The sequence below is a fragment of the Oncorhynchus gorbuscha genome, linkage group LG02 (genome assembly GCF_021184085.1).
Source record: "Oncorhynchus gorbuscha isolate QuinsamMale2020 ecotype Even-year linkage group LG02, OgorEven_v1.0, whole genome shotgun sequence".
Lineage (NCBI taxonomy): Eukaryota > Metazoa > Chordata > Actinopteri > Salmoniformes > Salmonidae > Oncorhynchus > Oncorhynchus gorbuscha.
The window spans coordinates 44,011,882-44,026,304 of NC_060174.1; positions in this window are offsets into that span (position 1 = coordinate 44,011,882).

Below are 14,423 nucleotides of genomic sequence, written 5' to 3' on the forward strand. Positions count from 1 at the left end.
CGGATCAGGAGCAAGCCTGTAAGAGTAACAAAATATGTCTCCCCAAATGTTGAAGTTATGTATGTACAGAAAGACATGTCTAGACAAAAGTATATTTTTATATTTAAAGCCATCGTATCAGATCCAAATGGTTTCATTCCAAAGGTTTACGTCAACATAAATCCGTGGCGTTCCCGACTGTAGGCCTCTAGATGCAAGCCAGGATATCTCTTAAAACAGTTTATCTGATCCATCAGAAAGGGGCAATATCTTGGTCACTCAGGTGATGTGCTGCAGCAAGACTATCAAGATGATGAGGCCTCAGTAAAAAATGGACAGGGAGAAGAGAGAAATGTGTGAGAGGGGAAGTGGTTAGTGAGGAAGTGGAGGAGGGGAGAGGAGGGCTGCTGCTTGATGTGACAGCTGGAGATTGTGGGAATGAGGGGTGACCTAGCCAGAGCCCCAGCCAGTCAGTCAATAGACACTCCCACAGACTGTGTGCCCCCTACTCACTCCTGTGTCATCACACTGTGTGTGTGTGTGTGTGTGTGTGTGTGTGTGTGTGTGTGTGTGTGTGTGTGTGTGTGTGTGTGTGTGTGTGTGTGTGTGTGTGTGTGTGTGTGTGTGTGTGTGTGTGTGTGTGTGTGTGTGTGTGTGTGTGTGTGTGTGTGTGTGTGTGTGTGTGTGTGTGTGTGTGTGTGTGTGTGTGTGTGTGTGTGTGTGTGTGTGTGTGTGTGTGTGTGTGCTCACATGTTTGTGTGTGCAAATGTTTACATATATCCCCGGGCTATGGATCCAGGGATGTGACATTACGAAGGCCCCCTGTGTCAGTCGTGCAAAAACGTGGGATGTGTGTCAGCTCTACTGACAAATGCACTCATCCTCCTGCCTGCTAACGCCGGCTGCAAATGCGGGACATGTCTTCTGACAGAGCGACACAGCGACAAGGCCTACACGACAACACAGTGACAGTCAGACAAAACACAAGCAGTCAGGTTTGATATGAGGGGCTCACAGACAAGACACAAGGGTTGGTGGACATGCTGGGAGGGTGAGTGAAAGCCACTCTGATGTCAACCCATCTGGAGACACAGTGCTGTACACTGTCCCAGCTGCACTTGACTGACATCCCTTTTTTCTCACAGGAGAAGAATCAAGAAGTTTTCATAAGAATTTAGGGTATTTGCTTTGTATGGAAGAGGACCGATGAAGGTAATCCACAGACTGTAGATCTGAGCTGCAGATCTACTGTGTATACGGGATTTTGACAGTCATGTCATACTGTATCCCTGTGTGTATATCTGGCAATACGTCTACAGATGGCAGTCTAATCCACATCTGAGTGTCACACAATGGCTCTGTGCTTCCCTAGATGTCCTCAATTTTCTTCACTCTCGGAACTTTACCAGCGTGGCTGATTACCAACTTTACCAGCGTGGCTGAGCTCTAACATGTACCAACGATGTTATTGGGCCTGGTTGATTCTAGAAGCAGCTTGTATTCATTATACAGTATCTCCTCAGGCTAGCTGAGTTAGCGTTCACCTCTGTAGTAAAACACTGTTGGATATCCTCCTCATTTCTCAGAAGAGGATTGCATTTGATCTTTTTCCGACGCTTCTCGATTACTTCGTATTCGTTCATTCATTATCAGAGTGGTGTTGTCGATAAGCTCCATGTCTGTCAGTCGATGTCGAATGTGAGTCATTCTGTCGTCAAGTTCAGTAAGAACACATTGGCGTCGAAAGTGAAACATTCTGTTGTCTCACGTAAAGTACCATTTTGTGGTTCCGCAGCACAGCCATCGGTCATGGAGGAAGAGGAGGGAGGAGAGGAGGAGAGGACAGGCGGTTGGGCCTGACAGATGGGCTTAGTGAGTGAATCATTGACAGGTTCCTGCTAACGGATGCTGGGGCCATCGATAGCTCAAAGCCCCCGTGATGAATTACTGTAGAAAAACTATGCTGACCGAGCAAATACGCTTTTACTGTTTTCTTTATCGCTTTGGTGCAATTTTCACAAGTATGTGGTACACTCTCAGTACAAAACTCAAAACGCTAAGCACATTTTCAATTGACACTAAGCACATCACACAAAATCATACAGTCACTTTTTCACCAAACTTTCACAAAAAAGTGTTTAATCGAGAAATACATTGCAATACACATTCATAAAAAGTAATAGACTTTCACAATACAATGCTCAAATAACTTTTGATGATATTATTTTCTGTTAAAACACATTTTACTATTACTTAATCCGATTGCTCTTGATTGATGATCACTTAAACATTTTGTCAACAAGGTCACCTGCCTAAATGACACTATGTAGCACTCACATCTGTAATTATGTAGTGCTTTGAAAGTCTGGTCATGACACACACAACACCATCATCCCAGACACCCTGGACTCACTCCAATTCACATACCGCCCCAAAAGATCCGCAGATGGTACAATCTCAATGTTTACACTGCCCTCTCCCACCTGGACAAGAGGGGAGGTAACTATGTGAGAATGCTGTTCATAGACTACAGCTCAGCGTTCAACACTATAGTCCCCTCCATGATCACCAGCAAGCTAGGGACCCTGAGACTTAACCCTGGACTTCCTGACGGGCCGGCCCCAGGTGATTGAGGTCAGGCGACAATACCTCTGCCACGCTAACCCTCAACACTGGGGCCCCTCAGAAATGTGTGCTTAGTCCCCTCCTGTACTCCCTGTTCACCCACGACTGCGTGGCCATGTACGACTCCTACGCCATCATCAAGTGTGCTGACGACACGGTGGTGGTGGGCCTGATCACCGACGGCGATGACTCAGCCTACAAGTAGGAGGTCAGACACTTACCAGTGTGGTGCCAGGACAACAACCTCTACCTCAACGTCAGTAAGACCAATGAGCTGATCATGAACTATATGAGAAAGAGAGGAAAAGAACGCCCGCGTCCACATCGATGGTGCTGTTGTAGAACTGGTCAAGTTCCTTTACTAAGGACTTAACATGGTCCACACACACCGGCACAGTCGTGAGGAGGGCACTGCAGCGCCTCTTCCCCCTAAGGAGGCTGAAAAGATTTGGCATGGGCACTCAGATCCTCAAAAAGTTCTACAGTTGCACAATCGACAGCATCTTGATTGGCTGTATCACCGCTTGGTATGGCAAATGCACCGCACTTGACCGCAAAGCGCTACTCAAGGTGATGCGGACAGACCAGTACATAACTGGGGTCGAGCTCCCTGCCATCCAAGACCTCTATATCAGACGTGTCAGAGGAAGGCCCGAAAAATTGCCAAAGACTCCAGCCACCCTAGCCATAGACTGTTCGCTCTGATACCATCTAGCAAAAGGCTTCGAGACAGCTTCTACCCCCAAGCCATAAGACTGCTAAATAGCCAGACGCTAAATTGTCAATTAATGGTACCCAAACTATCTTCACTGACTCTATCTTGCACTGACCCTACGTACACTCACTAGACTATATATACAAACTATACACACACTCACACACACTACAATGACAATCTCACACAAAACCCAAACATATTCACATACACTACACGCTGCTGCTGCTCCTCTGTTCTTTATTTTGACTCTAATTATTATCTATCCTGATGCCTAGTCACTTTACCTTCGTGTATATTGAACAAAAATATAAAAGGCAAAAAGTAACAATTTTGACTATTTTACTGAGTCAAAGTTCATACAGAACATGGAAATCAGTCAATTGAAATCAATTCATTAGGCATGATCTATGGATTTCACATGACTGGGCAGGGTCGCAGCCACTTGGGAGCCAGGCCCAGCCAATCAAAATGAGTTTTCCCCCACAAAATGGCATTATTACAGACTTAAATACTCCTCAGTTTCATCAGCTGTCTGGTTGGCTGGTCTCAGATGAGCCCGTCGCGTGGTGTGCGCTTTTGAGGCCGGTTGGACATACTGCCAAATTCTTAAAACGACTTTGGAGGCAGCTTATAGTAGAGAAATAAACATTAAATTATCTTGCAACAGCTCTTGTGGACATTCCTGCAGTCAGCATGCTAATTGCACCCTCCCTCAAAACTTCTGTGGAATTGCGTTGTGTGACTACAAACTACACATTTTAGAGTGGCCTTTTATTGTCCACATCACGTGCACCTGTATAAACGATCATGCTGTTTAATTAATCAGCTTCTTGATATGCCACACCTGTCACGTGGATGGATTAGCTGGGCCAAGGAGAAATGCTCACTAGCAAGGATGCAAACAAATTTGTACAGAACATTTGAAAGAAATATTTTTTTTTGTGAGTATGAAACATTTCGGGGATCTTTTATTTCAGCTCATGAAACATGGGACCAACACTTTACATGTTGCGTTTATATGTTTTGTTCCATATAGTTTCTAGTGTCTAGCTTGTGGAGTAAAGTCATATTTTTTTAACAAAAACTAAATGGGAAGTTTTGAGTGTGTGTGTGTTTGTGCACGTGCATGTGTGTGGGCGCACACGCATTAGAGAGCATAATTAATTCATAACTAATGAAAGGGGAGGAAACAGCACAATCCTAATTTGTGCTGGAGAGAGTTATGCTCTGTGTGTTCCTAAAAGAAGAGGGAGAAAACCCCCTCTACTTAATCTCTCTTAAGCTTCCTGACCTCTCTCTCTCCTGTTTCCTTTTCCTTCTGAGACTGCTCTGCACATCGTTTCCTCTCTCGCATAACAAACCAGTGCTACACCAGGTGCAGGGCTAAACAAAGGCTCTGACCCTACAGGGATCCATGCCAGTTCACTCAGAGCGACCGTCTCATTCCTTCATGAGGTGACTTAGATAAATGACATGGCCCATATGTCTCAGTAGCATTCTCTCTCCAGACTACTGCAGAGGCAGCCCTGCCCTGCCTGCCTGCAGCCTCTTTTGTCTCAACATCAGGAGGGTGAAATAACCACAATAACACACCCGTAGCTGAAGTCCCAACAATATGTATGTGACAAACTGTATTATTGTGTTTCATGAATATTTTAAATTGCTCAAAATGATTCATTGTAAATGTTTAATCAATGTCTCTGCTTCCTCATCTCACTGAACTCTCGCTGAGTATGTTCCTTTTGGCAATGCTGAGACACTCAGCTCTCTCTCTCTCTGCCCCTCACTCCCCACCCTCTCTCTCGGTCTTGCAGACAACAGTAAACCCTGGTGTCTACCTGTGTCTGTGGGTTGGCCCTGCCATGTCCCAGGTGTCTTGTCGCCTGTCAGAGACAGCCGGCTGCAGACAGGGATGGCACGACCAGAGCAGTGGAGGGAGGGTCAGCAGCCGTCAGTGTTAGAGACAGACAGACATATGTGACAGGGATCTCCCAATCTGACTGTCTGTCTGTCTGCCCACCTCAGCTGTCTACATGGGGCCACCTCTGCATTTTTGCTAAAACATGCTTGTTTAACTTTACAAATGGCACCCCATAGCGTTATACCAAAATAGCTTGAAATATTAATTATATTATCTTCAATTGATCTTTGTGGATTCGCTTCACCCTCTCCTCCTGAAAATATAGGCTACACGGGTCTTCTTTCAACACGAGATCAAATGGATCTCGCTGTCAACAAGGTATGTGTTACAGCTATTGTTTCAAACATAGCCCTGTACCGTTAAGGTCATATGTGTGTCTAGTTATCCCTAAACCACCCCCTGCCCACACACCATGTCCAGTTTGACAGGTGACATTTTGAGTTCCACAGGAGATGTGTGCTGCCATTTGTATTGCTGGCAGGGTCACAGACTGCAGTATGACCTGTTGGAGGGAGGGACACAGAGAGATACTAATCTCCTATCAAATCAATACAGGACACAAAGATCTACAGAGATAGGTCATAGACTTCTGTCAATCCATTGTGTTTGTCATGTGGTAATTACCTGCCCCTTGCAGTGTGTCTATGTGATAAAAAAAAACACAAGGAGTGAGAGGCTGAGGCTGGAGGTTTGTAAACACAATTTTCATGAAAGTGACTCAGTTCAATCAAACCTACAATGTGTACTCTTAGAAAAAAAGGGGCTAGGGGAAGTGGGGTAAATTGAGCACAAACGGTAAGTTGAGCCAAAGGGGTAGTTGAGCCACCCCTTGTTTCTAGGAAACCATACACAAAACTAATATTTTGACAAAATATTTAGCAATAGGTCATCATGTCATGGAGTCTGTGAAGGAAGAAACAGCATGGGAAAAGTGGTAAGTTAGGTCCAAAAAAACATATTTTGTTAGATGTTTCATGATGCTTGTATCTAAACCAAAGTAGATACTTTTACGATTGATCTATAGTTTGGGTCTATGAGCTTCAATATGATGACCTAAACATAGCATGAAAGTGCATCCTTGTAGCTGTGTTGGCTTCTTTTTTGGACAAGCAATATTTTCAAAACTGTAATGTTTACATGAATTCAGATTATTACTAAGGGTGAACAAAATCCATAAATATATGTAGATAACTGTGTTAGAAAGAATACTATATTTCCCTTGAGGGAATGATGCTGAACGTACAAAATGGCTCAACTTACCCCACTCTCCCCTACCGAGAATCATAAAAAATGTATTTGGGTCTCTCTGTAGTAGAAGCAGGTTGACGTTTATTTGGATGAATCTTGTCCTGGAGGCAGAGCTAAGCGATTTCCACTAGATGGGCTCAGCTGCAAAGTCAGATTTGGCTATACTGTATATTGTAAAAATTAATGATTTTGTTTAGCTTTTTGTCCTTCATATAAGGTTAGGTTTAGGCATAAGGTTAGCAGTGTGATTAAGGTTAGGGTTGTGCATAAGGTTAGCAGTGTGATTAAGGTTAGGGTTGTGCATAAGGTTAGCAGTGTGATTAAGGTTAGGGTTGTGCATAAGGTTAGCAGTGTGGTTAAGATTGGGGTTAGGCATAAGGTTAGCAGTGTGATTAAGGTTAGGGTTGTGCATAAGGTTAGCAGTGTGATTAAGGTTAGGGTTGTGCATAAGGTTAGCAGTGTGGTTAAGATTGGGGTTAGGCATAAGGTTAGCAGTGTGGTTAGGGTTAGGCATAAGGTTAGCAGTGTGGTTAAGGTTAGGGTTAGGCATAAGGTTAGCAGTGTGGTTAAGATTAGGGTTAGGCATAAGGTTAGCAGTGTGGTTAGGGTTAAACATAAGATTCGCAGTGTGGTTAGGGTTAGGCATAAGGTTAGCAGTGTGGTTAAGGTTAGGGTTAGGCATAAGGTTAGCAGTGTGGTTAAGATTAGGGTTAGGCATAAGCTTAGCAGTGTGGTTAAGGTTAGGGTTAGGCATAAGGTTAGCAGTGTGGTTAAGGTTAGGGTAAGGTTAGGGTTAGGCATAAGGTTAGCAGTGTGGTTAGGGTTAGGCATACGGTTAGCAGTGTGGTTAAGGTTAGCAGTGTGGTTAAGGTTAGGGTATAGCACTTTATAATAACTCCACCTAATGAATAATTTATAATGGATTAGTAAATAGTTTATTCATTATCTATTAATCATTACTCCCACATTTGTAAACGTCAGTAACCTATTTATTCATACATTGATAAACAACCTTCTAAGTATTTCATAATGATTAATAAGATCATTCATAAGATGTTTATTATAGGACCTAATAAACCATTTACTAATCATTAGTTAAGTATTTTTGCGTGGCCTCATCTAACGTGTGGACTATTTATACCCTAGAAATACTTTCTAAATGTTTTGCCACCTGTGTAATTTCTCACAAAAATATGGACTTGCCATTGGTAGACATGCCAGCAGTAGCCAGCAGTAGCCTCCAGTACCTTATTCTCCCTAAAGAAAAACTCCACCCAAAAACAATCGTTTGGTATTTGTTTTATTAGTCCATTGTTGACATAGTCCAAAATGCATCATATGGAGATGATTTATGTATTTTGAAAGTTACATTTCTTGAAAAATTGATTGCTGACAACAATGGACAAATTAAACAAATATCAAAAGATTGTTTTTGGGTGGAGGGTCTCAAAATGGCCCCTAGAACATATCAATGGTTAAACAATAAGCACACAATACAGAGGATGTTAAAAATATATTGAGCCTTTTATTCCAAAACAGTCACACTATTGTAATAGTGTAATGTCATTTAAGACACTCTATGCTGATTAAAATAATGTTTTTAGTCTGAAAATGCAAAGATAAGCGTTACTTTTCTACCAAAACCAAAGTGTGGATTCCAGTCACTCCTTAGACCAGTCTAATCTCGGTTAACCCAGAACAAAAATCGTGCATAATTTGGTCAGCTGCAAAATGAAGTTCTGGGTCCACATGTTTTATAAATTGTGAGTTCCTGGTTGTGAAGTTCATACCGTGTTCATGTGCTAGTCGGAACTTGAAAACTCTGAAATGTTTGACTTGCTAACTGGTTGAACGCAGCATGTGTATAACTACAACCAGTTAACTGGTTGAACGTAGCATGTGTATAACTACGACAAGTTAACTGGTTGAACGTAGCATGTGTATAACTACAACCAGTTAACTGGTTGAACGTATAACTACAACCAGTTATGTGTATAACTACAACCAGTTAACTGGTTGGACGTAGCATGTGTATAACTACAACCAGTTAACTGGTTGAACGTAGCATGTGTATAACTACAACCAGTTAACTGGTTGAAGGTAGCATGTGTATAACTACAACCAGTTAACTGGTTGAACGTAGCATGTGTATAACTACAACCAGTTAACTGGTTGAACGTAGCATGTGTATAACTACAACCAGTTAACTGGTTGAACGTAGCATGTGTATAACTACAACCAGTTAACTGGTTGAACGTAGCATGTGTATAACTACAACCAGTTAACTGGTTGAACGTAGCATGTGTATAACTACAACCAGTTAACTGGTTGAACGTATATAACTACAACCAGTTAACTGGTTGAACGTAGCATGTGTATAACTACAACCAGTTAACTGGTTGAACGTAGCATGTGTATAACTACAACCAGTTAACTGGTTGAACGTAGCATGTGTATAACTACAACCAGTTAACTGGTTGAACGTAGCATGTGTATAACTACAACCAGTTAACTGGTTGAACGTAGCATGTGTATAACTACAACCAGTTAACTGGTTGAACGTAGCATGTGTATAACTACAACCAGTTAACTGGTTGAACGTAGCATGTGTATAACTACAACCAGTTAACTGGTTGACTGGTAGAACGTAGTGTATAACTACAACCAGTTAACTGGTTGAACGTAGCATGTGTATAACTACAACCAGTTAACTGGTTGAACGTAGCATGTGTATAACTACAACCAGTTAACTGGTTGAACGTAGCACGTGTATAACTACAACCAGTTAACTGGTTGAACGTAGCATGTGTATAACTACAACCAGTTAGCAAGTCGTACATTTCTGAGTACCAACTAGCATTTGCTAACTAAGCACCACCTTCACCCAATCCTGGTAAATCCAAATAATCGGTGATGAGAAGCCAAACACTGGCACTATTGCTGATGGTTTTCCTATGCAATTCCATCCCGTTGTGACAGATTCTTTGGTTTACTGAAATCAAATCTGTCCACAAGAGATTGATGCTAGTCGGGACTCTGACATTTCAGACTTCCTAGCTGATGGTAGTTATACATGTGCCGTGTTCAACCAGCTAGCAAGTTGGACATTTCCAAGATTCCTCGTTCCGACTACTATGTGAATGCGGCATAAGAGCAGTCCATAGACAGCTCAGGAAAGAAAACAAATATCTGAATACATTATTTCTCTGAACTATCCAACCATGTTTAAAGAGTTAGTACCTTTAAAGCCCCAGTAAAGGTGAAACCAAACAAAGCCATGTCTGAAAATAGTCTGTGGTTAAAAGACTGAAGCACTGGAAGCATTTGAAGGCTATATATTGTCTGTACAATTTCTACCTGAAAATCATACTTGTAACATTTCTACCTCAATCATATCACTAATGAAGGACTATAAATCCACAAGAGAAGAACTGGCGGGTCCGGCCAGCTGTGTGTAGGCTACATCTCCCTGTTTAATGATTATTTTGCGTTCGCAACGTTGACAACATGAGCAAAACATTCACATTTACAACTCTTTCTCAAGTGCTTGCAACAGTTGTTTCACAGTTTTTGTGAAAAAAATGTTTGATATATTTCCTTTAACATGCTATGTTGTGTGCTTATTCTTTTACCATTGATATGTCCTAGGCTATTTGAGACCGTAAGGAGTATCAGGTAATGCTGGAATGTCTACCAATGACATGTCCATCTTCTTTTGGTGAGAAATTACACTGGTCACTCAAAACATTTTATAGAAGTATTTCTAAAGTATAAATAGCCCACACTTTAGATAAGGCCATGCTAAAAGACTTAACTAATGATTAGTACATGGTTTAAAAGGACCTATAGTTAACATCTTATAGAGTAATGATTAATAAATGATAAACTATTTACTACATCATGAATGCTTTATTACGCAGAGTTATTATAAAGTACTACCAGTTAAGTTTAGGTTTAGAATCCGATTTGACGCCTAAACCCTCATGTAAAATCTTAACGACAAAATGGTTCTTTGTGGGTCCTTCGTTGGGTGAAAAAAGCTCAACCTTGAACCCGAAAAGGGTTCTAAACATACTTTCCACCCTAATGGGCTCTGTGAAATAGTACATACAAGTAGTCCCTCACCTGAAGATGCATTCACATAGAGACACATACGTTTCAGAGCAGACCAGGCAGTATGGTATAGTAAACACAGGTACTGTATAAACACTGCTGTGGCAGGACTGATTGAACACCAGCCTGGTAGCTAGTGTCTGTGTTAAAGCACAGTGATGTATGTTCGGTGCTGTGGAGGCCTATTGTCTGCTCAGCTCTAACTAGAAAGATGTATGTGAGGTACAGGGGAGAGGGGAGAAGGGAGATGACAGAATATGCAACAACAACAAAAAGACTTTGCTGCAGGGCACTGATTTTAATGATGAATATATTCATTATGGAATAGGGTAATTATGCTTTTGTTGTGGTGGAACGTACACATTCATCATGAATCCACCCTAGACCGAGTCTATTGTCCTGCTTAACAGCACCATCTTGAATGTAGCTTTTACACAATTGCATGAATATACACACACACACACACACAAGCATATATATATATATATATATATATATATATATATATATATATATATATATATATATACACACCTAATGTGTTGTTGCTACACTTTTCAAAATTGAGAGTAAAGGAAAAAGGTTTTCTACACCCCCCCCCCCCCCCCCTGAGCCTGTAATCAAACATTTTATGCTAATTGTATTTGTTTATGAGCAAATTAGCAAATTAATGGCAGGGATGCAAAACGAATGATGATGTGGGTGCACACAACATGATGAGATTCCTGAAGAATTCATTAGCTGTTTACAGGTAATTAGAGGCAATAATTAAGGTGATTAGTGTGAATGACACACACACACACAAACAATCACACGTACACATGCGCACAAGCATGAACACAAGCAAGCACAGATGCACGAACGAATGCACACACACACACACACAGACAAACACACACACAGACACACACACACACACACACACACACACACACACACACACACACACACACACACACACACACACACACACACACACACACACACACACACACACACACACACACACACACACACACACACACACACACACACACACACTACATCAAAGGATCTAAATCGCCCCTGTACCTCCCTCCCTGGGTTTCTCAAAGTCTTAATGGAATGTGCTGACATAGCTGTCTGCTCTAAGGATGCAGAGTTTTTTTAGCCCCCTCTATATCCCCCATCACTCTTTTTCCTCCTAGTGCTCCCTCCTTTCCACCCTTCCCCTCCAGTACCAAATCCCTCACAGCGAGCAGAGTAGAAATCTGACACAGGCAGATGGTATATATTGGCACACTAAAACTATTGCAGATCTATGCTCATGTGGTACAGTATAGTAGCCTAAATCATTAAATCAACATCTCCAATCCCGTATCTCACAATATCTCACTTCCCACCTGGGTCCAAGCCTCCAAGTCCTGTAACACACAACATAAAACCCAGTGATTATTTTATGGGGCGTAATTGGCCTGCAGTAGGTTCTGACTGTAACTGTGGCTCATTAGTGTCAGTGGGGGAATAATGATGCTGTAAAACCGAACGCTGTGACTGATGACCACATGGCACAGTCTCACACTGCTGATGTGGGGGGACTTTATAGTCTAATTCTGATGGGTTTATTATCTGGGTCCGTATTCATAAAGGGTCTCAGAGTAGGAGAGCTGATCTAGGATGAGTTGTTCCTTTCACATCAGAAATGAATATGATGATATTGACAAGGGGGATCTGGTCTTAGATCAGCACTCTGAATAGTTAAAACAAGGAAGAGAGCTAGCTGGAGATGGGTGAATCAATCTGTGCTGTGTTTAGGATGAGTTTATTTATGATGGATTAAGACTAGCTTTGGCTGTGCACATTTGGAGAGCTAACTTTAGGTTTCTTTAGGAGTATTATGGATAGGCAGTAGATAGATGGCTGCTTCTGAGCCTGAGAGAGAAGTCAATGTGAAACGTTTATCATATTGATCAACTGAGAGCTGAAAATGTGCCAGTGTGTGAAGGGATTATTGGGTAGAAATTGTATAACACTGTCTCTCATTGGTTTAGACAGGGGTTCTGGGCAGAGTGTAGGCGGTGACTGATGATCCTGGATCAGATTGGGACCCAGACAGTCTGAAACTCAGACTCAGACATTTACTGGTACATGCCACCTGCACTAGAAGTCATTTAAAATGTCCTCTTGGGTCACAGTTACAGCGAGAAATTCAATCACCTTGTCTGCTACTGCAGGGGGACAACTTTCTCTCAAGATTACTAAGTAGAAACTTTATAGCTAAGAGCATTAAAGCAGGTTCCTGCAGGGTGGCTGCCAATAGTGAATAAATGATTGGGCCTCTGCATCCAGACAGCAAAATCAATGCAGAGTACCAGAGGGCTTCTGGTGTTAGTTGTGCTGCTGTGTTTGTGTCAACATGGGAAGTGGTTCCGCTCACACATCTGAGCTTCATTAGCCTATACCTCTTACCAGCATAGGCCTAGCCGTGGACCAATCCTCCACCTTCTGCTTCATTCTCATTTGGTGGAAAGTGAGTGAGTAGGTTTACATGTACAGTCAGGTCCATAATTATTGTTACCTTGATAAAGATGAGCAAAAAACAGACTGTATGAAATAAGTCATACAAATACTGAACTATATTGTACGCTCAAAGCAATTTCGAAATGATATTATTTTATACTAATACAATTACTCAGAGAAAGATATTTTGTTGAACAAGTTTTAAAAAAAACTCAAAAAGATAGGAGTCAAAATGATTGTTTTCAATACTTTAGCACCCTCCCCTTGTGATGATAATGACACTGATCATTTTCCCAAAATGTTGTATGAGATTGAAGAACACGTCAGAAGGGATCTTTGGCCATTCCGCCATACAGAATCTTTCCAGATCCTCGATATCCTTCGTCTGCTCTTGGGGACAAGGGAGATAGGAGAGAGGAGTGGAGGGGGAGAGCTCTGCTAAGCCGGAGTGACCGGGTGAAAAGGCAGTGCAGATGTAATTTGTCCTCAATGGCTGTTTGGGAAGAGTAATTGTGGTGACATTGGCCGGTCGATAGTATGGATTCTTTGTTTGGAGTGCCCTGTGTGTGTGGTGCTAGGGGGAAGCCAGGAAAAAAAGAACACGGCAGCTCAAATCCAATAAAAATGGATCGAGGGTGTGGTGGTTGTTTGCCGGGCTGGTAGTCATCGTTTCACTGTTTGGCTGTGTGTAGATGTCATACTGTAGATGGGCTGGTTCACAATCACAAATACCCCCTCTGACCTTCCCTGCATGACATGCTATTACAATTGGCTTGTTGGTAATTGAAATTGATATAAATCATTAACACAAGTATTAGTCAAGCCATAACCCTAAACAAATAGTACTGTGTACGTCCACAAAGAAATGATGGCACACTGAAAAGAATCCTTGTCATCTTTAACGCCATCATGCCATCAAGATGGCTGTTATCCAACCACACACCACACTGTAGTGTAGTACGCTCTGACTGCTACAGAAGGTAGTTCATGTATGAAAAAGCTCTACTGTGTTTCTACTGTAACGTCATGGCGGCGGGCAAAGGGAGTCAGTGGGTGGGGTGGACTGACCCCTGCACTGCTGGTACATACAGTGAAGTGACAGTGGGGGACAAGTAGCCCCAGGGTAGACCACTGGAAGCCTGCTATGGTGTCCCATTCAGCCCTAACAAAATGAGGCAACCATGTGTGAGCGCAGTGTGTTGCTGTTTGCTGTATGCTCAACCCAACATGAGAGAAGTAATGAGGGAGAAGGAAAGGGGTTATGACACAGTGGACGGACATAGGCTACACCCTCTGCCCAGGCGTTACACACACACACGC